This window comes from Lissotriton helveticus, chromosome 1_2 (assembly GCF_964261635.1).
Source record: "Lissotriton helveticus chromosome 1_2, aLisHel1.1, whole genome shotgun sequence".
In the NCBI taxonomy this organism is placed as follows: domain Eukaryota; kingdom Metazoa; phylum Chordata; class Amphibia; order Caudata; family Salamandridae; genus Lissotriton; species Lissotriton helveticus.
In genome coordinates this window covers 390,260,541-390,285,479 of record NC_136058.1, presented here as the reverse complement: position 1 = coordinate 390,285,479, position 24,939 = coordinate 390,260,541, and the positions used below count along the sequence as shown (strand labels likewise).

General features: G+C 50.5%; 1 protein-coding gene and 1 pseudogene across 3 annotated transcripts in view; both read right to left on the bottom strand.

Moving 5' to 3' along the window:
* The window catches only part of LOC144806233 (uncharacterized), a 103,199-nt gene extending 81,606 nt beyond the window's left edge, over positions 1 to 21,593 (bottom strand). For 2 of the 3 annotated variants that reach the window (XM_078672638.1, XM_078672644.1), the window contains exon 1: positions 21,470 to 21,587. The gene's annotated coding sequence lies outside the window, so the exon portion shown is untranslated. Of the gene's footprint in view, positions 1 to 21,469 lie in introns of all 3 variants that reach the window. The other variant, XM_078672633.1, reaches the window with a different exon arrangement.
* A 1,618-nt stretch (positions 21,594 to 23,211) lies between these two features.
* On the bottom strand, positions 23,212 to 24,719 carry LOC144806262 (aurora kinase C pseudogene; annotated as a pseudogene).
* Between the last annotated feature and the right edge of the window lie 220 nt (positions 24,720 to 24,939).

Below are 24,939 nucleotides of genomic sequence, written 5' to 3'. Positions count from 1 at the left end.
CCAAAGGGCATCACACAAAATTGGAAGTGTCCCTCAGGCGTGGAGAAGGCTGACCTTTCCTTTGCTCCATCTGTCAAGGAGATCTGCCAGTACCCTGAAGTGAGGTCAAAGGTACTTAGATATTGGGCAGCTCCTAGCCGGTCAATTAATTCATCCACCCTAGGGATCGGATGAGCATCAGTCTTTGTAACTGAGTTCAGTCCCCGGTAATCCACACAGAACCTCAGTTCTGGCGTGGTGCCCGGTGGAGCGGCTTTTGGCACTAGCACCACCGGACTGGACCAAGGGCTGTTGGAAGGTTCTATCACTCCTAGCTCTAGCATCTTGGCAACCTCTCCATGGATGCTAGCCTTCACCTTGTCTGACAGCCGGTAGGTCTTTGACTTCACTGGTGGGCTGTCTCCTGTGTCCACATCATGGGTACACAGGTGGGTTCTTCCCGGGACAAGGGAGAACAACGAAGAGTACTGCTCCAATACCTGGCGGCAATCCTCTCGCTGCTCAGGAGTTAGGGAGGGGGAGAGAATCACTCCCTCCACGACCCATCCTTCTCTTGAGACGAGAAGAGATCAGGGAGAGGCTCGCTTTCTGCTTCCTCGGCACCATCAGTCACCATCATCAGGATGACCTCTGGCCTCTCATGGTGGGGTTTGAGGCGATTGGCATGCAGCACCCGGAGGGGCTGTCGAGGGGTCTTAATATCCACCAAGTAAGTGGCCTTACCCTTCTTTTCCAACACTTCAAATGGGCCTGTCCAACGATCTTGAAGGGCACTTAGCTCTCCAGGTTCCATTACCCACACTTTCTGGCCAGGCTCCAACTCCACCGGGTGAGCATTGTGGTTGTACCATTCCTTCATTACTGCCTGGCTGGCCTCCAAGTTGTCAGAAGCTTGCTTCCACAACTTTGCCATTTGGCTCCGAAAGGCCAGCATGTAGCTCACCACATCCTGAGGAGGCTTTCTGGGATACTTTTCCCATCCATCCTTCACCAGGCTGAGAGGTCCACGCACAGGGTGCCCGTACAACAGTTCAAAAGGGCTGAAGCCCACTCCCTTCTGTGGCACTTCTCGGTAGGAAAACAGCAAACAGGGCAGGAGGATGTCCCATTTTCTCCGTAGGCTCTCAGGCAGACTTCTTATCATGCCCTTCAGGGTCTTATTGAACCTCTCTACCAGTCCATTCGACTGGGGGTGATAAGGAGTGGTGAACCGGTAAGTCACTCCACACTCCTTCCACATCGCCCGCATGTAAGCTGACATAAAGTTGGTCCCCCTGTCGGACACAACTTCCTTGGGGAATCCCACTCGGGTAAAGATCCCCATCAGGGCCCTAGCCACCACAGGTGCAGTGACAGTCCTCAGAGGAATGGCCTCTGGATACCGTGTGGCATGATCCACCAGAACCAGGATAAACCTGTGACCAGCTGTTGTTGGTGGATCCAATGGCCCTACAATGTCGATGCCCACCCTTTCAAAGGGGGTGCTAACGACTGGAAGTGGTTCCAGGGGAGCTTTCAGCTTCACCCCTGTTTTCCCACTGGCCTGGCAGGATACACATGTCCGACAGTAAGTGTTGGACGCCACTTTCATCTGAGGCCAGTAAAAGTGGAGGACAAGCCGAGCAAAGGTCTTGTCCTGGCCTAAGTGTCCTGCCAAGGGTATTGCATGAGCCAATTCCAGCAGAAAGGCTCGGTATTGCTGCGGGACTACCAAGGCCCTTGATGAACCAGGTAAGGGTACCTTGGGTTCACTGTAGAGGAGTCCATCCTCCCAGTAAATATGGTAGTGTCCCGTAGCATCACCTGCTGCCTGGGCTTCAGCCTGACGCTTCAGTCCCTCAAGGGTAGGGCACTCCCTCTGCCCCTTACAGAATTCCTCTCTGGTAGGTCCTCCCTCCACATGCCACTCAGCAGGGATGGGTAAATCCTACAGAGAGTCTACTTCCCCCTCCACGGACTCCTGGTCCACCACCGCAGGTGGCCGATCTGTCACATGGGGCGTGGAAGCCTAAGCAGGCTCTTCCTGTCTCCGGGTCTGTCCCTTTTTGGCAGCGGGTTGGGCCATTGTTCCAGGCTCCAACCCGGGCGAACTCCCTCTTCGGGTAGTCGCAGACTGTGTGCTCACACAGGCCCAGTCAGGTGTACCCAGCATCGCAGAGTGCGTCCGGTATTCCACCTCTCTCCAAGTGTTGTGCTCCATATCATTTCCCAGCAGACAATCAACTGGCACGGCAGGGCTTACGGCAACTCGAAGTGAACCTGCAACCCCTTCCCACTCAAAGGGAACCTCAGCCACGGGATAGTGGCCCATTCTGCCGTCAGCCATCGCGGCGGGGTGGAGTACATTGGGAATCACCTGCTCTGGAGACACCCGCTGACTTCTCACCATAGTCATACTGACCCCTGTATCTCTCAGAGCCTCCCCTCTCTGGCCATTGATGGTGACCCATTGCCCATACTTAACAGTATTTGGGGGCACCTGGATCTTTGGAACCATCTCCCGTTCTCCCAGGGACACTAAGGTGACACCCGCCCACTCACCCCCCTTATCTAAGGGCAACTCCTCCCCGAGCGCTACACTAGCTACTCCCGGTGGTTTTCCTCCGGTGGGAGGGGGTGGTCTCTTTGGGCATCTGACATCTCCCTTATAATGTTCAACACCACCACACTCAAAACAGTGGAGAACCCTTGGCTGCTGGCTTTGGCCAGGATTAGGGTTTCTGGGCGGATTTGCCTTAGGGGTGAAACCTGTTCCCTTCCCTTGGAAACTGTTTTGGGGACCTTTAGAGAACTCCCTCTTTTTATCTCCCCCCTCCTTCTTCTGAGGGGCGCCCTGTCCGGCCTTTTGGGAATCCCCTCCAGTCCCCTTTGAGGACACCCGGGTACTTGCCCAGATGTCCGCCTCCTCTGCAAGCTTCCGGGGATTGGTCAGCTTGCTGTACACTAGGTGTTGGCGCAGCTCGGGAAAGCATTTCTCAAGGAGGTGCTCTTTCAAAAATAGATCATACAACCCCTCATAGTCCTTCACCTCACTGCCCTTTACCCAGCCCTCTAATGCCTTTCTTGCATAATCAAGGAAGTCCACCCAGTTCTGAGTGCTTAACTTGTGGCTCCCCCTGAACTTCTGGCGATACCTTTCTGGGTAAGCCCAACCTTCTTTACCAATGCTAGCTTCATGATGGGGTAGTTGGTTTGCTCCTCTGGTTCCAGGGCCAGCAAGGTGTCCCGACCAGTAGGAGGCATGTACTTATACAAACCACCCCCCCAGTGCTTCTCCTGCACCCCATGGGCTCTTAAGGAGACCTCATAGGCAGCCAACCACTTGGCTATGTCATCTCCCTGACTAAAGCTAGCAATAAGGTCTTTTGGCAAATAGGGTCTGGACTCCCTAGCTGTTTCTTTGGATTCGCTGCCACCATTTATTACAGGAGAGGGCCCCCTTTGCAGGGCCTGGAGTTCCAACTCTTTCAACCTGAACTCATGAACCATCCTCTTCTCTTCCTTCTCCTGCTCCAGCTTAGCCAACTCCCATTTTAATTGCCTCTTTTCCCTCCTGTCAGCGAGCTCTGCTTCGGTTAAGCCTCCCCCGGAGACACTACTGCCTTTCCTGGAGTAGGACCCTGGTCCTGGGAGTAGGTTTTCCCCCTCAGAGTGGAATAATCCATCTATCTCCACAACCGGGTCCCGGTCTGCCCCTTCATTCTCTTCCTTTCCTTCTTTGTGTGCCTCCACCCAAGCCCTTAGACTGGTTTGGAGTTCCCCCTTCTTGGCACCATGCTTAAAAAATACCCCCATTTTCTGGCAGAAATCTTTCAGCTGAGCCACAGAATAGGTATCTAGGTTTTCTAGTGCAAATTCCATTTTACAATAGGCAATACCAAGTTATACACACAAGGAAATTTGAGTTGCAAGGGCAACCTGAAGCTACCTCCGCCCCACCACCAGGAACAGATTTGGAAAAACAAAAGCCCAAATTAGGAGGGCCGCTAGGAGAAAACTCCTGGTGTAGTCTAGTGAATTACGCTCAATTACTACAGAGTAGTTGCAACCACAGTCAGGATCCCACCGCTAGACACCAATTTGTTGGAACCTGGGATGACAGGTCACCTAGGGTAGCCTGGCCTAGGGTAAGACACACTCACTAGAGGCACAAGTGTGAAGGTTGCAAACCACCCAGCAGTAAATCAACGTAATAACACACAAAAAGGACACTACACCAATGTTGGAAAAATACGGGTCTGTTTATAAAAATAATATACTCTGCTTTTATACCTTTGGAAGTCACAACTCAGTACATACAGTGGTCATGGAATTAATTAATAATACTTTCAAAATTATCAACTTATCTCATTAATCAGCATTAATAGTACATTACATTAGACTCCGGGATTGATTACATATGACTACTATGAAGTGCTCTAAACTTGTCTCCCACAGCACCTCTAACCCCCCTTCAGGTACACAGTCACTGAGAGGTTTCAAATATACCAGAATTTTACATAGACACCAGCAGACTCTATGAGGAACTTATGCCTCTACTTAAACAGCAGGCACCTTCAGCACTCCCTTTGCAGTTGGTTTCCTCAAGCTACTCCCCACCTTGTATAACACAGGGGAGGGAAAACGACCAGTGTCTAAGTTATTTCTTTAGGGGCTCCAGCGCCACTTTCCCCCTTCAGATTACCTCCTTACTTGTGGAAGATCTGTCAGTTGAAGTCTTGATACGCCAGAGGGTGGGGGAAATTACTCGGCAGGACAAAGGAGCCAGGCGCTGGCAAGATTAACCAGCCTCTAGGGCCCCTCAGCTCTCCCCACCCCGCTTGAGCCAACTCCTCTGTGTGGCGCTCGAACGGAGAAGGCAATTACCGCAGTATTCCCCAAGCCGCGATCGGGCTCCACAACTCTCCCCTCCCGCTCACGCCAGCTTCTCCATGTAGCGCTCGAGCAGGGGAGAGAAGTTACCACACGCCACAGCCGCCGTAGGATTCCCGGCGTTTCCTCTCACTTCTCCCTCGCTCTGATCGGGGAAACACTACACCTCTCGACTGGCTCCGCCCCACCGAGCCGAGCGGTCAACCGGGCATGCGTGAAGAGGGAGTGTCTCACCAACGGAGGCCGCGCTTCTCGGTCGGCGCTTCCTTTCTACTCCGCCCGCTAGGACATCCACAAGGGCTCCTCCCGGTCCGCTCCTCACCTCAGGACTTGCACCCACCGCTCCAAATCAGCGCCGCTCGTCACGCTACCAATTCAGGAGCGGAACGGTTCGTCGTCTCTCCGCCTCCGCTCCCTCAGCATACGTCACAACTGGTAGGAAGAGGGACACCGTGGGGTTTGACACCAGAGGGGGAGTCTCCAGCAATCGGGCAAAATGCAATTAAAGTGCGGAGTGAGGGGGTACCACAAAGATTAACCCCTCTCCGTTTGAGACCCTCTCAGCACAGTCTCACTAAAGTCTTTTCACTGGGCAGAGGACTGCACTCCACAGTGCTGCAGTCTCCTTCTCCTTTTCACATCCCCATTCTTCCAGTCTAGGGATTGGTCAGGCGCCCAGGGTCTCCAGTAACCCTAAACAGCGGGGACAAGACAAGTAACCCAGTGGGGATGAAGAGGTGGGTCAATAGGGCAGCATCCCAGTCCAGGAGATCAACCCTCTGACTAGCCTTCCCCGCACCTTCTGCTACAGCCTGTCCTCCAGCTGACTCTCTCTGGTAAGACAAAATGGCTGTCCAGCATTCCGCCTTTTATAGGCTGACCCTCAGGAGTCCAGAAGGGACCAGAAGGTTCTGGAACGCCCTATTCTACTCTATGGGACAGGTTCTGGGTTTGGCAGTTAGGACAGTTGGTAGCCACCATTTTGTGACTCCAACTATATTCCTGTCAGAAAAGGCCTCTAGGCCTGAGGTGAAACACTATGAGGGTGAAAGAACACCTATCCCCTTTACCAACACCTTGAAAAAGCTAGTGGACACAAAAATTAATAAAGGTATGAGGGGCAAAAAGGGGACAAAATAAATAATAAATTGGAGGGACTACGCAAAAAGTCAGACAGGTCTAACACTCTCTTAATAAGAATAAGGGGCTTGGTGTTCTTCAATAAGACTATTTCAATATGGATTGAAGGCATTAAATCAATCATGAATGTACCAAACTGATGCTACATCTGATTACAGAAATATCACCTTGGTGAGCTTCTATAAAAAACTATTCCAACCCTGATGAAGTCCATGTTGGACAAAACGCGTTGGCTGGGCTGATGCATTTGAGTACAAATAAAGATTACATTGAAAAAAAGAAATCTCAAGACTGCGCTGTATTTTCTGATTTAGTGGATCTTATAATATGTTGTATAGTTTGCAAATGAAATGAGGTTTAATTACCTGCTTGAGCATTGATGAAAGAATCTAGTTATAACTGTATGCTCCTTTTCAGAATTTGATAATCTTAGTCAGGATAAGGCACAAGCAAACCACAAATTAAACTGTGGTCAACCCCCTGGTAGCTTGGCACAGAGCAGTCAGGCTTAATTTAGAGGCAATGTGTAAATATTTGTGCAACACTTCAAACAGTAAAACAGCGTAAACAGCACACAAAATCAACACCCCGTTAGAAAAATAGAGCTTAGTTTAATTAACAAATCGAAACCCAAACGACAAAAATACAATCAGTAGAACCGGAGATATGAATATTTAAAGAATAAACTTCTATATAGCACCTAAAAACATAAAGAGCCAACCTAGGCAATCTGGTCATGCTGAAACAGGTCAAAGTCAAAAGTTCAAGCTGATCACGTTGGAACATGAATTAGATAGAGCCCCAGATTAGTTCAGCTGAAGGTTTACCCTCTCAAGTTTTGAGCCAAGAGCCCTGTTCGCATTGGAGAGGGTCGCATGAAGTAAGGAGAGTGTTGATGGCGGCGGTGGACATGGCACGAAGAGCAGGCCAAGTGTCGCAGGCGGTCGGGCTGGAGCTTCGCGTTGGTGGTCTTCCAGATTGATTGATGCTTTCCATGCAAGGAGATAGGCGGCAGGGCCTCATGCTGAAGTTCGGTGCGAACAGTGGGGTTCCGTGCGAACAGTGGGATTCCGGTGCGAATGGGCTCATTTGCAGTCATGAAGAGTTCAAAAGCTTGATTTAGGAGCCCACTGAACCACATCAAGGGCACTGAAGACTGGTCCAGGAGCTGCTTGGGAGCTTGCTTTGTGCCGGAGGCTCAGATCAGGAGGCCAACAGACTAGCCCTCTGAGTTACTCTGGGATCCCGGGTTCAAGACTGAGTTGCAGGCCTAGATATTCTTCCCCAGACAAGAGTGCAGAAGGCCAGTAAAGCAGGGTGCAGTTCCTTATAGAGGAGCAGTCCACCAAAGTGGCACTCCTTGTAGCGGCACAGTAGTCCGTCTTCCTGGCAGTGTCCCCAAGTCCAAAAGTGTACTGAAGTGGTGGTGCGCAATGTCCTTCTTTCATACACAGTTGTGCCTTTAAAGTGGGCAGAAACTTCTAGAGGCATACCCTTGAAGTGTACAGATGCCCTACCTTCCCTGCCCTTGTTCCAGACTTACTACAGGGGGTGTGCAGTTCTTTGTGTTGACTATATGGAAGAGTCTATGGCCCGCACTCCTTGTTTCTATTCTCTTTAATCCAATGGTAATTTTTAGGGGGGAGCAATCCTGGCTTACGCTGCGTCCTGCAGCGTCAAGTAAACAATGTAACTACCGCTGATATGGATGATATCAGTCCCAGGATGCATCACGCCTTATCATCGTAAACCAAATTTAATGTCCCATAATTTTAGTGTTTGAAAAATTAGGTTGTAGAACGAGGTAATTCCAATTTTCAAATGCGTGCATAATGCCCAATTGCCTTTAATACAGCATATCGAAATGTACAGTTCATTTAACAATGAAAAGCTTGACCCAATGCATTTCGGGCCGTGCTCTGCTGCCACTCTCACTCTGCTGCCACTCTCCCTCTGCTGTCACTCTCCCTCTGCTGTCACTCTCCCTCTGCTGTCACTCATGCTGTTACTCTCACTCTGCTGTCACTCTCACTCATGCTGTCACTCATGCTGTCACTCTCGCTCTGCAGTCACTCTCACTCTGCAGTCACTCTCACTCTGTAGTCACTCTCACTCTGTAGTCACTCTCACTCTGCTGTTGCTCACTCTGCAGTCACTCTCACTCTGAACGCCCGGAATAGGACTCTCGTTGCACGACACTGCTGTGCAGTGTACACAGAATCCGAGCCCTAAAAAGGACCAGGTCTAACACAACCCCCTTCAATCTAACAACGGGGGAGTTTAATCAATACCTTGATAGACTTTCCTGCTTAGGCGATAGATCGTGGACAATGGCACTCATCAGTTCTATGCCCCTTTGAACTCTGTTGGATACCTCTATCTACACTCTCCTGAGCCACTGAACTGATCCATGGGGAACTCTTCTCCTCATCTGTGCAGCACCTAACAGTAACTTGTTACCAGATACATCCCAGTTGGGAGACAGTACCACCATGTGATCTGGCTCATTACACCCCTTGGATCAGACTTTTGTCCCCAACCCAAGGAAAAGTCTGTGAATTAAGACAGCAACCAACGGAGGCCCCTGACAGCTGTCAGCTGACAAAAACATCAAAGACAAACTGGTACGTGCCAATACACAGATGAATAGACCAAAGGTTTCCATACAGACCATGCTAGCACTACCTCACATTAAAGGACACCACCGATGTGGAACTTGCATCTTATGCTAGAGTACCATCGAAGGAGATACATTTGAATACAGAGGTAAAAGTATCATACATGAAGAATTCACAAATTGCAATAGTACCAACGTAATATATTGTGTAATATGCCCATGCCAGCTTGCATACGTAGGTAAAACAACTCAGGCAGTAAAAAAAGAGGATCACTCAACACAGATCAAGAATTAAATGCAAAGTCCAGAATGCACCCATGGTACAACATTGCGAAGAAAAAAGATATGGGACACAAGACAAAATGTACAGTCCTAAAACACGTAAAAGGAAGTTGCACTGATTCTATACTATCGCGCATCGAAGCAAAAACTATCCTACGTCTGGGCACAACCTACAATGGACTCAACGAGAAGAGACAAGTAATGCACTGCATATGAGGAGCCAACTACATAACACACAGCACAATATGCATGTAACACACAAACTGATAGTTTTTCACTAGGTCCTGATGAATTGCCACTGATCCTCCAGACTATGAGGCATCAAACATGTCGACCCCTTAAGAGTAGAGCGCAGTTATCCCAAACCAATAATTCAGATAGTCGCCACTCTTTCTTTTAACCAGGGGAGGAGCCAACCTGAATAAAAGTCATTCTTTGGACTACTTAACCTGTTTTAATCACTTTACATTACACCACATCTACACTTTTTAGGTCCCTTACCTCCACTGCACCAAACGGCAAGTAACAAAAGATCACTGCCAAAGAGCCCCTCTTCAGCATCTTCAGGCCAAAACCTCAGGGGGGATACAACGTGGTTGGGAATAAAAAGATAAATCCAATTTCAAATCTGTGTACCCTTGACTAAGTACAAGCTAAGGTTTATTCTTGAAAAAAGGCTTTAAGTCTTATCCTGCGGAAATTAAAATACTTGCCCAGGATCACATCATTTGAAACCAATTTAGGGGTCAAGAGCATTATAGTTAGGTTGAGTAGATTATTTGAAGGTACTGACTCTTGAGGCGGAAGCCAAGAGTTTTGCTATTTTAAAAAATATTCACTGTGTGTTCTGCTTTTAACTTGCACGTGTAACTACCCCTGTCGGGGACACTCACCTTGCTTCGCGCAGCCGATTTAAATGCTGCCGCGAGATTGCCGCCATTACGAGGGAAGCCCTCGACTAAGGCCACGCCCACCGCCGCTCGGCCACGCCCCCCTCCTCTATTTAAACCGCGCTAGATCTGCAGCGCGTCCTTGAAGGTACTGACTCTTGAGGCGGAAGCCGAGAGTTTTGCTATTTTAAAAAATATTCACTGTGTGTTCTGCTTTTAACTTGCACGTGTAACTACCCCTGTCGGGGACACTCACCTTGCTTCGCGCAGCCGATTTAAACGCTGCCGCGAGATTGCCGCCATTACGAGGGAAGCCCTCGACTAAGGCCACGCCCACCGCCGCTCGGCCACGCCCCTTTTCTGCACCCCCTTAAAACAATGTGCTTGCCACGGACGCGCGCAGCGGGCGCGCCGCATGCGAGCCGAAGGCGCGCCAAAGGCAGGCCCGTCTGCGCCCGTCCGCGGCCGACCGGGGCAAGGGGCCACAACTCCTGGCCTTTCTAGGACACCAAGGAAAGTATACAACTTAGATTCCTTTCTTAAGCTGAGGCCCCCTTCAGAAAAAAGATGCTGTCACCGTTATCACCCCCTTGATCTACCCTCCTTCTGCCCGCACTGCAAGACGAGGGGTAACATTGCCCAAGAAAGAACTGATATGTAAGGATTATGTAATGCTTCTTCTAAACTGCAGATATTTGCCAAAGCATAGTACGGAAATCGCACTATTACTAGAGGAATACGCGCCTGACGCACTCTTTTTAACCGAAACCTTGTTAACCCCTGATTCGGACCCTGATCTGATACAAGCGCTTCCCCCGGGCTATCAGATTACACGCAGAGACCGGGCACAGGGGAAGGGCGGGGGACTTGCAATTATCTACAAAGATTTATATCAGTGCTATTGCACCCCGGATACTGTCCTAGACTGTGAAAGCATGTCCTTCTCCCTCAAACTTACCCCTAATGAGAGCTTTACAGGAACTCTCCTATATCGCCCACCTGGTCCTCTGAACCAATTCCATACAATGCTTCCATCAATAGCAGCAGAACTTGTCACCTTCCCCTCCAACTTTACGCTGCTGGGTGACTTTAACATCCATTTTCATGACAGCTCAGATAGTACAGCAAAAGAGCTAACCGCGAGTTTGGCCGCAGTTCAGCTAGAACAACTTGTCCAAACCTCCACGCACATTAAAGGGCATTTGCTTGACCCTGTGTTCAGCAACTCCGCTGAGCTCAGGGTAGCCACTTCCATCCGTCTTGCATGGACTGACCACTTTTTAATTCCCCTTACCTGGTCCACCGACAAACCCGTTCGGTCTGTTCCATCCTTGCGAAAAATGAGGAACTGGCCCAAGCTCCCACTAGAACAATGGTCCAGCTCCCTGGCAGACTCAAGACCCTCTCTCTTACAGGACCTCCATTTAGACAATCTGAATTTTGACAATTGGATCCTGAAATCTCTTGATTCTATACTTCCCATTCGGGAAATTAGCTTAAAAAGGCCACGGGTTACAGCCCCATGGTACTCAGAGGAGCTCAGAACAAAAAAGCGCCACTGTAAGAGGCTTGAGAGAAAGTGGCGGTTGGATTATGCCATCACAGACAAAACTATCTATAGGGAAGCCATCAAAGCTTATAAACTTGAAATAAAAAAGTCACAATCTGTTTATTACAATGAACAAATAACGAGGGATAGGTCAAAACCAAGGGAGATCTATCAAATAGTCAAGCGACTAACCAAGCTCCCCCCAATTACAGCTTCCAATGACAACCCTACCGCGTGCTGTAACGACCTAGCTGAATTCTTTTATCAGAAAATAAATAAAATCTATGTCACATTCGCTAGCCCATCTTCAGCCCCTCCCACTGATGCCCCCCGGCCCTCAAGGGAGGCAGAGCTCCCTTCCTGAATAACTCTGAATCATTTTACCCAGCTAGACCTACAGGCTCTGGAACTCCTGTCACTCCAAGTGAAGTCAGGCTCCCCTTGCGGCCCAGCTCCACCCCGCGCTATGGTTGCCGCCAGCCAAGTCATCCTCCCCACTCTTATGGAGTTGCTCAACAACTCCCTGAGAAAGAGCAATATTCCACTTGACTGGAAGAAAGCCATGGTGAAAGCACTGCTGAAAAAGCCTAACCATGATCCTAATAACCTTAACAACTACCGCCCCATCTCCCTGCTGCCGTGGGCAAGTAAGATCTTGGAAAGACATATCAACCTCCATCTAACCAGATTTCTCGAGTCTAACCACCTACTCGAAGCCTCGCAGACAGGGTTCCGCTCCAAACATGGAACGGAAACAGCTTTGCTTGCAGTAACGGAAGAAGCCAGGCGGATTCTGGATCGAGGAGGATCAGTGGCAGTTATCCTCCTCGATCTCAGCGCCGCATTCGACACGGTATGCCATAAAACTCTGTTGTGTCGACTCTCCAACTTAGGAGTGTCTGGAGATGCTCTGGCTTGGCTGGGATCCTTTCTGATTGGTAGGACCTTCCAAGTCTTTGATGGCGACTCCTCCTCCACTATCAAGCCTCTGCACTGTGGGGTGCCACAGGGCTCATCGCTGAGCCCCACGCTGTTCAATGTGTACATGGAACCGCTGGCTGAGATCGTCCGCCCTTATGATATTAAGATCATCACATGTAAATGTAAATGTAAATGTGTTGGACTTGTAAAGCGCACAGCTGCCCGTGAGCGTCCCGGTGCTGAAGACCGCTGGGGAACCCGTCCGGGCTTTCCCTGTGAGATGGTCCCTTCTGGGTATCTCCAAGGTGAAACTAGGCATCCCCGGCGTCTGTGGGGGGCCGTTGTAGAGATGAGGCAAGCTTAATGCCCAGAGTTGCCGAGTGTGATCCCTGGTTAGAGTAGGCACCGAGGCGAGAATTGTCGAGTCCGCTGACCCTGGTCCACGACCCTGCCGCGTCGGGAATTGAACCCTGGTCCCGGGCCGTTCTCTGCTTCCGGGTCTGCCGCCTCTAACCAGTGAGCCACACCTCTCCACCCTCATCCACACCTCATCACATACGCGGACGATACTCAGTTAGGGGTATCCCTTGCACAGAAGAACAGCGAGCCAACTCAAACCAATCTGGCGGCATGCATGGAGGAGGTTAGGAAATGGATGACGTCGTCCTCTCTGAAGCTCAACGGGGATAAAACCGAGCTTATGTTACTCGGTCCCCCAGCGCTGCTGACTATTGATCACCTATGGCCCACCAGCTTGGGCACACCACCCACCCCAAAGGACAATATAAAAAGTCTAGGGGTTTAGTCATCAATGGAGCGCACACCGCTAGCCCCTCCTCCGGATCGCCCCTCGGGACTTTGGTACTTGTTGTTCTTTAGTGGATCACCCAGGTGGGTGCAAGTCGGTACTTGTTGGACTGATGAATCTCTAGACCCGATACATGTCCCGGGTTTTAGGATATCGCCCGAGACATGTCTCAGGTTTCGGGATAACTTCCCTCATCAGTAGAGAAAGATCGTTAGGGGTGGAAGAGAAGGCCGCCACACAACCGTCAAAGGCCTCGTTGCCAGAACCGGCACGCAGGTGCGTCGTCCAAGAGCCCGTTGGCCCAAAGCTCAAGGGAGCCATATTGTGTTTAGTCATCAATGGAGCGCACACCGCTAGCCCCTCCTCCGGATCGCCCCTCGGGATTCTGGTACTTGTAGTTCTTTAGTGGATCACCCAGGTGGGTGCAAGTCAGTACATGTTAGACTGATGAATCTCTAGACCCGATACATGTGCCGGGTTTCAGGATATCGCCCGAGACATGTCTCGGGTTTCGGGATAACTTCCCTCATCAGTAGAGAAAGATCGTTAGGGGTGGAAGAGAAGGCCGCCACACAACCGCCAAAGGCCTCGTTGCCAGAACCGGCACACAAGTGCGTCGTCCAAGAGCCCGTCGGCCCAAAGCTCAAGGGAGCCATATTGTGTTTAGTCATCAATGGAGCGCACACTGCTAGCCCCTCCTCCGGATCGCCCCTCGGGACTCTGGTACTTGTAGTTCTTTAGTGGATCACCCAGGTGGGTGCAAGTCGGTACTTGTTGGACTGATGAATCTCTAGAGCCGATACATGTGCCGGGTTTTAGGATATCGCCCGAGACATGTCTCGGGTTTCGGGATAACTTCCCTCATCAGTAGAGAAAGATCGTTAGGGGTGGAAGAGAAGGCCGCCACACAACCGCCAAAGGCCTCGTTGCCAGAACCGGCACGCAAGTGCGTCGTCCAAGAGCCCGTCAGCCCAAAGCTCAAGGGAGCCATATTGTGTTTAGTCATCAATGGAGCGCACACCGCTAGCCCCTCCTCCGGATCGCCCCTCGGGACTCTGGTACTTGTAGCTCTTTAGTGCATCACCCAGGTGGGTGCAAGTCGGTACTTGTTGGACTGATGAATCTCTAGACCCGATACATGTCCCGGGTTTTAGGATATCGCCCGAGACATGTCTCGGGTTTCGGGATAACTTCCCTCATCAGTTGAGAAAGATCGTTAGGGGTGGAAGAGAAGGCCGCCACACAACCGTCAAAGGCCTCGTTGCCAGAACCGGCACACAGGTGCGTCGTCCAAGAATCCGTCGGCCCAAAGCTCAAGGGAGCCATATTGTGTTTAGTCATCAATGGAGCGCACACCGCTAGCCCCTCCTCCGGATCGCCCCTCGGGACTCTGGTACTTGTAGTTCTTTAGTGGATCACCCAGGTGGGTGCAAGTCGGTACTTGTTGGACTGATGAATCTCTAGACCCGATACATGTCCCGGGTTTTAGGATATCGCCCCAGACATGTCTCGGGTTTCGGGATAACTTCCCTCATCAGTTGAGAAAGATCGTTAGGGGTGGAAGAGAAGGCCGCCACACAACCGTCAAATGCCTCGTTGCCAGAACCGGCACGCAGGTGCGTCGTCCAAGAACCCGTCGGCCCAAAGCTCAAGGGAGCCATATTGTGTTTAGTCATCAATGGAGCGCACACCGCTAGCCCCTCCTCCGGATCGCCCCTCGGGACTCTGGTACTTGTAGTTCTTTAGTGGATCACCCAGGTGGGTGCAAGTCGGTACTTGTTGGACTGATGAATCTCTAGACCCGATACATGTCCCGGGTTTTAGGATATCGCCCCAGACATGTCTCGGGTTTCGGGATAACTTCCCTCATCAGTATAGAAAGATCGTTAGGGGTGGAAGAGAAGGCCGCCACACAACCGTCAAAGGCCTCGTTGCCAGAACCGGCACGCAGGTGCGTCGTCCAAGAGCCCGTCCGCCCAAAGCTCAAGGGAGCCATATTGTGTTTAGTCATCAATGGAGCGCACACACGCTAGCCCCTCCTCCGGATTGCCCTTCGGGACTCTGGTACTTGTAGTTCTTTAGTGGATCACCCAGGTGGGTGCAAGTCGGTACTTGTTGGACTGATGAATCTCTAGACCCGATACATGTCCCGGGTTTTAGGATATCGCCCAAGACATGTCTCGGGTTTCGGGATAACTTTCTTCATCAGTAGAGAAAGATCTTTAGGGGTGGAATAGAAGGCCGCCACACAACCGTCAAAGGCCTCGTTGCCAGAACCGGCACGCAGGTGCGTCGTCCAAGAGCCCGTCGGCCCAAAGCTCAAGGGAGCCATATTGTGTTTAGTCATCAATGGAGCGCACACTGCTAGCCCCTCCTCCGGATCGCCCCTCGGGACTCTGGTACTTGTAGTTCTTTAGTGGATCACCCAGGTGGGTGCAAGTCGGTACTTGTTGGACTGATGAATCTCTAGACCCGATACATGTCCCGGGTTTTAGGATATCGCCCGAGACATGTCTCGGGTTTCGGATAACTTCCCTCATCAGTAGAGAAAGATCGTTAGGGGTGGAAGAGAAGGCTGCCACACAACCGTCTAAGGCCTCGTTGCCAGAACCGGCACGCAGGTGCGTCCTCCAAGAGCCCGTCAGCCCAAAGCTCAAGGGAGCCATATTGTGTTTAGTCATCAATGGAGCGCACACCGCCAGCCCCTCCTCCGGATCGCCCCTCGGGACTCTGGTACTTGTAGTTCTTTAGTGCATCACCCAGGTGGGTGCAAGTCGGTACTTGTTGGACTGATGAATCTCTAGACCCGATACATGTCCCGGGTTTTAGGATATCGCCCGAGACATGTCTCGGGTTTCGGGATAACTTCCCTCATCAGTTGAGAAAGATCGTTAGGGGTGGAAGAGAAGGCCGCCACACAACCGTCAAAGGCCTCGTTGCCAGAACCGGCACGCAGGTGCGTCGTCCAAGAACCCGTCGGCCCAAAGCTCAAGGGAGCCATATTGTGTTTAGTCATCAATGGAGCGCACACCGCTAGCCCCTCCTCCGGTTCGCCCCTCGGGACTCTGGTACTTGTAGTTCTTTAGTGGATCACCCAGGTGGGTGCAAGTCGATACTTGTTGGAGTGATGAATCTCTAGACCCGATACATGTCCCGGGTTTTAGGATATCGCCCGAGACATGTCTCGGGTTTCAGGATAACTTCCCTCATCAGTAGAGAAAGATCGTTAGGGGTGGAAGAGAAGGCCGCCACACAACCGTCAAAGGCCTCGTTGCCAGAACCGGCACGCAGGTGCGTCGTCCAAGAGCCCGTCTGCCCAAAGCTCAAGGGAGCCATATTGTGTTTAGTCATCAATGGAGCGCACACCGCTAGCCCCTCCTCCGGATCGCCCCTCGGGACTCTGGTACTTGTAGTTCTTTAGTGGATCACCCAGGTGGGTGCAAGTCGGTACTTGTTGGACTGATGAATCTCTAGACCCGATACATGTCCCGGGTTTTAGGATATCGCCCGAGACATGTCTCGGGTTTCGGGATAACTTCCCTCATCAGTAGAGAAAGATCGTTAGGGGTGGAAGAGAAGGCCGCCACACAACCGTCAAAGGCCTCGTTGCCAGAACCGGCACGCAGGTGCGTCGTCCAAGAGCCCGTCGGCCCAAAGCTCATGGGAGCCATATTGTGTTTAGTCATCAATGGAGCGCACACCGCTAGCCCCTCCTCCGGATCGCCCCTCGGGACTCTGGTACTTGTAGTTCTTTAGTGGATCACCCAGGTGGGTGCAAGTCGGTACTTGTTGGACTGAGGCAGAGCTCCCTTCCCGAATAACTCTGAATCATTTTCCCCAGCTAGACCTACAGGCTCTGGAACTCCTGTCACTCCAAGTGAAGTCAGGCTCCACTTGCGACCCGTCTCCACCCCCGCGCTATGGTTGCCGCCAGCCAAGTCATCCTCCCCACTCTTATGGAGTTGCTCAACAACTCCCTGAGAAAGAGCAATGTTCCACTTGACTGGAAGAAAGCCATGGTGAAAGCACTGCTGAAAAAGCCTAACCTTGATCCTAATAACCTTAACAACTACCGCCCCATCTCCCTGCTGCCGTGGGCAAGTAAGATCTTGGAAAAACATATCAACCTCCATCTAACCAGATTTCTCGAGTCTAACCACCTACTCGAAGCCTCGCAGACAGGGTTCCGCCCCAAACATGGGAGGGAAACGGCTTTGCTTGCAGTAACGGAAGAAGCCAGGCGGATTCTGGATTGAGGAGGATCAGTAGCAGTTATCCTCCTCGATCTCAGCGCCGCATTCGACACGGTATGCCATAAAACTCTGTTTTGTCGACTCTCCAACTTAGGAGTGCCCGGAGATGCTCTGGCTTGGCTGGGATCCTTTCTGAGTGGTAGGACCTTCCAAGTCTTTGATGGCGACTCCTCCTCCACTAGCAAGCCCCTGCACTGTGGGGTACCACAGGGCTCGTCGCTGAGCCCCATGCTGTTCAATGTGTACATGGAACCGCTGACTGAGATCGTCCGCCCTTATGATATTAAGATCATCACATACGCGGACGATACTCAGTTAGTGGTATCCCTTGCACAGAAGAACAGCGAGCCAACTCAAACCAATCTGGCGGCATGCATGGAGGAGGTTAGGAAATGGATGACGTCGTCCTCTCTGAAGCTCAACGGGGATAAAACCGAGCTTATGTTACTCGGTCCCCCAGCGCTGCTGACTATTGATCACCTATGGCCCACCAGCTTGGGCACACCACCCACCACAAAGGACAATATAAAAAGTCTAGGGGTTTGGCTGGACCAATCCCTTACTCTCAACACCCAAGCAATTAAAACATCGGCAACTTGCTTCGGACTCATCAGGATGCTCAAAAAAATCCTCCCGTTCCTGCCTTTTGGAGCCAGGCAGATTGTGATACAGGGCCTAATACAATCTCGACTCGACTTCAGCAATGCCCTGTACATGGGGGCACCGGAATATGTGTTGCAAAAACTCCAGCGGGTCCAGAACGGCGCTGCACGCACGCTGCTTCAGATTCCACGGAAAGCTTCAATAGATTCCGGGCTGAGATCTCTACATTGGCTCCCTGTTAGGGAGAGAATAAAATTTAAAGCCCTATGCGTATCCCAACAAGCTTTCTGGAGAACTGGTCCCAAGATCAATCACTCCCTCCTCTCTCCCTACTGCCCCACCAAGCAACTCCGTTCCACCCATGCTTTTTTGGCTGTAGTCCCCCGGATCAAAAGCTCAAGAGCGGGAGGAAGATCCTTTATGTTCAACGCGGCTAAGCTGTGGAACTCCCTCCCGGTACATCTAAGATCGAATCCCAATCTGCTATCTTTTCGTGAACAGCTTAAAACCTTCCTCTTCACCAACTGAACTCTTCTCCAAGCTGTTGCTTCCTGAGGCACTATCCTTCTTAGCGCCTGGACGCCTTAGGGCAGCAGTCGCGCTCAACAAAACCCCTTTTCATTTCATTTCATTTCATTTGAGTCACTAGTCCTACAAGTCTTCTAACATTTTTAAGATTTTTCGAGGCCTGCGTGGGACCCGACTGTACCAAACAGGATGTGAGAGGCCCCAACACAGATAATCTCAGCTGCATGCTAATAAATTATCATAACTACTTAAAGTAACTACAGTCTGCTAACTTGGAGCGCTGCCCAGCCCGCTGCAGCACTAGGAAAACCGCAGGAGTGAGAAGCTGAGGCAAACAGGATGTAATTTTTTCAAAAGGATTCAGCTTAGCTGCTAGCTCCCTAAAATAATTTAAATCAATTTTATTGTAGGCAATATGATTGATCTATTTATTAAGAAAAGCTATGCAAAAACATAGGGCTGGATGTATTTATTGTGAAAAGCATATGCTAAAAGTGCCTAGGGGTGTAATTTAGGGGAATTGCTATTACATGGCCAGATCAGCCAAATTAAAAGATGCTCATGTGGACACACGTGTCAAAAACATAATTTATAGATGTGGACAGCAAATGGGTAAAGTCCGTGGTTGCAGTGGCCCAGGAGAAAGGTAAGAATGTGCAACTTGAGATTCGGCGACTACGGCGGCATTCAGAATCATGCCTGAAGCCTCCAAAAGCAGCCCGCTGGAGCCTGAGGCATCGACAGTTCTGAGTTGCAAGCTGCAACAGTCTTTAGTCTACAGACCTGAGGACGTGTGACTGGGAGCCCCATGGCCACGACTGTCAGAACCCCACAAGGCTTACCTAGAATGCTTGTGGGGCTATCTCGCAGGGACGACGTGAGCAACCTCCACCATCCCCCTCCTTACCCTATCGAGATGGATATACTTATTAGGGCAAGGATGGGACAAGGGGAAGGAGTCAAAAGGTGATGGGAAGGGACGTCGACCGTGAAGACCTGGTGAAGAATCCCACTAGACTGAGGGCACTTGGCTCGGTATCGCCAGCTAAAATAAGATAGGAACCAATTGTCAGTGCATCAGCCCACCCTTCCGGCTTGGTCATACACACAACACTCAAACCAATAAAAGGAACGTTGAGTAATGGTCAGTATAGTCACCTGAAACGAAGGCTGGAGATGAGCAACTCGAGGGCAGGCACCAAATACCCAAGTTCCTCTAGCACTGGAAGAAGATGACACCAGCGATCCAAACGTCAGTGGAGGGATAGCGAAAGGTGGCCACGCTCACCTGCGTGGTAGTAAGGTGAAGATGTAAAGAAAGAAAAAACAAGGAAGACTTCCGGGATGGTAAGAACAAAGAAAACCACAATCATGCGTTCTTTGAGCGTTACATGATTATAAAAGGCGCTCCTGTGCTGTGAAAAACAACGAGTGGAAGCGATCACACGTTCCCTGTGTGTGTCGCGATGCAAAAGGACAAGGCGCTCCTGCGCCGCAAAGACAATGACTGTATTCGCGACCACGCGTTCCCTTTGCGTGTCACGATGCAAAAAGGGCTAGGCACTCCTGCGCCGCAAGGCAAAGAATAAGTGGCAGAAAGAGGCACTCCTGCGCTGTGAGGACAATGACTGTATTCGCGACCACCCATTCCCTGTGCGTGTCCCGATGTGTAAGGACAAGGCGCTCCTGCGCCGTGGTGATACAAACAAGAGGAGGCGACCACGCGTTCCCTGTGCGTGTTGCGGGGCTAGTACAACAAGAGAGGCGCTCCTGCGCCACGGAGACAGTCAAGAAAACCTTGACCACGCTGAACAGTGTGTGTCACGGTCCAAGTGCCAGAGTACCTGAGTCGGCAAGGGTGGAGGTCTCTGGCAGGTCTGGTGCTCCTGGGTGTCCGTAGGCGGGTCGATGTATGGGGTGGCAGACTCGAGCAAGGTACAGTACTGAAAGCACAGAAGGGTTCGAGTACCGCGGCTTTATGCGATCTCACCCGGTAGTGCATCCTCCAGATGGATTGCGCATCCTGGTTGGAGCGCTAGTCCGCTAACCTGCCTTGCCGTCCTGCGCACCAACCAGAGACCGGAAGTTACCAAACGTACCCCCAGACGCACAGCTACTCTTCCCTGGCTGGAACCATGACAACGACGAGTCTTCAACAGCCTGGTCGCGGCGCACTGGATTTATTTAGGCATATTTAGATAGCGCATACTTTACCCAGAGGTGTCAAAGCGCTTTACAATAGAGCGAAGTATATAGGATTAGATATTATGGTAACATATTTACAGAGTATATATCCGCTAAAAATTACACCATGCAAACTAAAGTTGGCGCGATTAGGGTTCCAAAAAAACACATTCCACAATGAAGCGTAAGAAAAAACGAGTTCTACAGTGAGGAACACGAAACAGTCAGAGTTAATAGTCTCCGTTTCTTTGAAAAAGAAGAGTTTTAAGGTCCTTTCAGAAGATGCGGAAAGAGGTGGTGGTGCGGAGGTACGGAGGAAGCGAGCTCCAAACTCTGCCGAACAGGCCTCCAGTCTGGGCAGGTTTATTGGTTTGACCCCGCCCTCTCATTACTGACCCCGCCCCCACTTACCCTAACTCCCCACCCACACCCAGAGACCCCGCCCCTAAACCCACAGACCACACCCCCACATGCACAGGCCCCGCCCTCTTTGAAGTTCCCAACCTAACCTGTGGTGGGTGGTAAGAATGCCGCCGCGGTGCCGCCGCCAGTGAGAGCGCAGCTGGACCCACCCCCGGCAGAGGAGGAGCGTTCACACCACAGGCCCCGCCCCCGGCAGAGGAGGAGCATTCATGCACACTCTAGAAAAAACCATTCACTGCCCCCAGGCTGGGCGGGTTATTGTTGTGACCCCGCCCTCATATCCAGAGACCACGCCCTCACATCCAGAGACCCCGCCCCCACATACACAGACCCCGCCCCTTGCAGTTCCCATACTTTAATACTCTTCGACCGCTGCCTCGAGGTCATTTCTTCCCTTACCTCTCTTGTGCGTTCGGCCTGAGAGAGGAGGGAGGAGCGGCCCTGAGGGGGGGACGGATTGACTCCGGCTCTGGCGGCACAACAAACCGCGCGCGGGACATGAGCCACTCTTAATGATCCTGTCACAAGTGCGCATGCGCAGGATTTCCTCTTGATATTACTGCGCATGCCTTGAGATTACAAAGCACACGAAACTGTAAGAGTGCGTCACTGAGCAACCTCGCAGGGAAGCACACACAGTCCAACCGAGAGGGAACCTAACCGGGACCATCCACTCTGTCTTCCCTCAAACACGGGAAAGCCCCAGGACTGAACTATGAGCGCGGGTTCCTAAGGGTCTGTTGGATGAACAACTGCGCATGGGCGGAAAACAGACACGGTCGCGAGCGCGGCTTAAAAACAGCCTACTGATTAACAACTGCGCATGCGCGGAGGACAGCTCCACCGCGCAGCATCCTAGCGACGGTTACAAAGGGTCGGCTGTATGAAAAACTGCGCATACGCTCAGGACAAACACTGTCTCCTGTAGCGGAGCACGAGGCGCCTCGCGCCACAGCCAACGCTGAGATTTATTTCAGTGCAAAGCTCCTCGGTTGGCTCCTCTATGGGAAGAAGTGTCTTTCTTCTGCGCAGGCGCAATGAGACTGAGTGAGATCTGTCCAAGGCCGTTGTACTATCGATAGAGCCACCCCATCTAGTTTTACACCCCCCGCGTTTCCACGCCACGCGTGAAAACCCCATGTCTTGGCTGCCTGTATTTTTAAGAGCCTCACTTTTCAGGCCGTTTAGAGCGCATGCGTGTGATTGCACGCATGCGCTCTCAAGATCCAGCGGCGAACACTACTCCTGCTTGAGCAGCATTAACCACAGCTGCCAAGGCTTCAAATTGCTGTGTGCAGACATGCAAACCCTCCCGATTCTGGCGGGAGACTACCGATTCGAAGGCTAGTCTCCCGCCTCCCGATTCATGCACCTAGAAACACGATGCCGAGGTTTCTAGGTTACCGCTCTGTGTTTGAACATGCATACCGGAGTCAACGTCTGATCTCTATTAATTTTATTTGTTGTATTTCTGAAGACAATATTAACAAGGACAATATTAACCATCTCTGAAAGCAAAACATTAAACATACACAGTGAAAAAGGCATCTAGGAAACACTTAAGAATTATATAGCCTCCTCACAGTCAGACAACTCAATCGCTTTATATTCTTTGCCTATTCACACCATTCAAACAGGACTTTACAATGTTAATTATATACAGAGTATTTACATAGATTGGCATTCTTCCTTCCCATTCACAAGTGACAAGTGCATTGCAAGGACAACCATAGCAGCCTAACATGACGGAAGTACAGATTATTGCACTTTACCAAGTACAATGAGAACGCAAGTCACATTAAAGGTCAGAATACAGCCCTGAAAATAAGATGTTTTTTTTGTTTTTTTAAGGACACTGATTGACAACTACTTATGTGCTCGAATTTCTTATTTTTTTTGCAGAGTTTTATATAGCGTGAACTAGACCCAAACCGAATCAGGTATCAGAGCGCTTTACATGTTTTTCCATTTATGTTTCATTTTTACGTTTTCCAGTTACTTTCATTTTAGGCACGGGGAGATTAAGTGATTTGCCCAGAATCACAGGAGGTTTTATCATCGTTACCGAGACTCGAACCCAGATCCCCAGGTACGAGGTCGAGCGCCCTAGCCGTTAGGCCAACACCTCTCCCCCCGCTCAGTCTGCTAAAAGTCAACTTTGGAATGCTGCAGGAAATGCTTTCCACTGCCAATAATTGTGATGAGCTTGTTCCAGCAGGTGCAAATGTGTGCAAGATTATGGCCCCCTGTTTTAAGATGGGTCACTGTGAAGGCGTTATAGAATTCCTTTGACTTGTGGGACGCTTAGAGGAGTTTGCTACAATCCACGGGTGTTCCATCACATCCTTTAAAGGCAGCCTTTGGTATGGATTATGTTTCAGCAGCTTTGAGATCAGGTCACGAGCGCCATCAGACACAGATGAAGGAAACTGATATTCAACCTTGAAAATGTGCCGGTAGGTTTCCTGATGCGAGTCAGCTTCAAAAGGTGGCTTTGCAACAAGAAATTCATAGCACAGCACACCAAGACTCCAGAGATCCACTTTATCGTCATGCATTTTACCTTCAATCATCTCAGGAGGCAGGTAGTCTAAAGTACCACAAAGGGTTCTTCGCCGGGATAAGGGTGCATGCACAGACCAACCAAAGTCTGCAATCTTCAGCTCTCCATTTGAGCCAAGCAGTAAGTTCTCAGGCTTGATGTCCCTGTGAATGACCTTCTTCGAGTGGCAGTAAGACAGTGCATCTGCCAGCTCGGTGATGTACGTAGCAGATCTTTGGTCATCAAACATCTTATTTTTCTGGAGCTCTCTGAATAGCTCTCCACGTGGTGCATATTCCAAAATAAGGTACACTCTGGTAGCATCATGGAAGTAGCCATATGGCCTTAATATGTTGGGATGCCTTAAATGAGACTGGATTTCAACTTCTCTCCTTAGCTGATGTTCAACTCCTGCCTTTTCCAGCTGAAATTTGAAGAGCACCTTCAAGGCTAGAATGAATTTGCTTTGCTGCTCACGGGCAAGATACACATTGCCAAACTTTCCTTTACCCAATGGTCTTCCAATTTCGAAATCTTCCAAACACCACTGTTTCTTTTTTTTCCTGGTCACAAGGATGGTCAGTGCCTTTTGGATCAGCAGATTTAGGATTCTGACTAGGTTGTTGCTTCTCCTGTTCCGTTGTTTTTGAAGGTGGTCTACATGCTTGTGGATTTGGAGTAGTCAAGTGGGAAGGCTGAGGTCGCACTTGTGTCACTGGTTTGGCGTGCTGCTGACTTTGTGTCACTTTAGCCTGACCAGTAGGCTTCGGATTGACAGAGGCAGTTTTTTGAGTTTGTGATAGGACACGCTGTGGACCATTTGATGAACATAAAATCCTCTGTGGTGGAAGAACCCCACTATGGCCACTACTTTGAGGCTTGTGCGTCACAGGTACACGTTTTGCATCACCACCAGCTGGCAGCATATTCTTTGCAACTCCGGTAGATCCATTTTGATTTTCCTTGCCATGCCGGTCCATGTAAGCAGGCTACAACGTCGCTTGCGGGAAATTAAAAGCCCGCGTCTTGATCGATATTTTATTCCAAAATTTAGAACACGGAAGATGGCCGCGCCTGGTCCGCTGCGCCTCTCTCTCTCAAGGCCACACCACAGCGAGAAGCCGAGCAAGAGTCTGATCTGAAGCTCTTTTTTCTTTTCAAACCTGTTGTCCAAAATGATATCATACCCAAAATGTGATTACTGTTGCTCTTAAGAGCAGATTCTATAGGGTGCAGCCACATTATGCAGTCATGGAGTATCACTCGGGACAGAGAGAAGTGGGGAAGATGTTGCAGCATTACTATAAAAGGCTGCAACAGTAAGCCC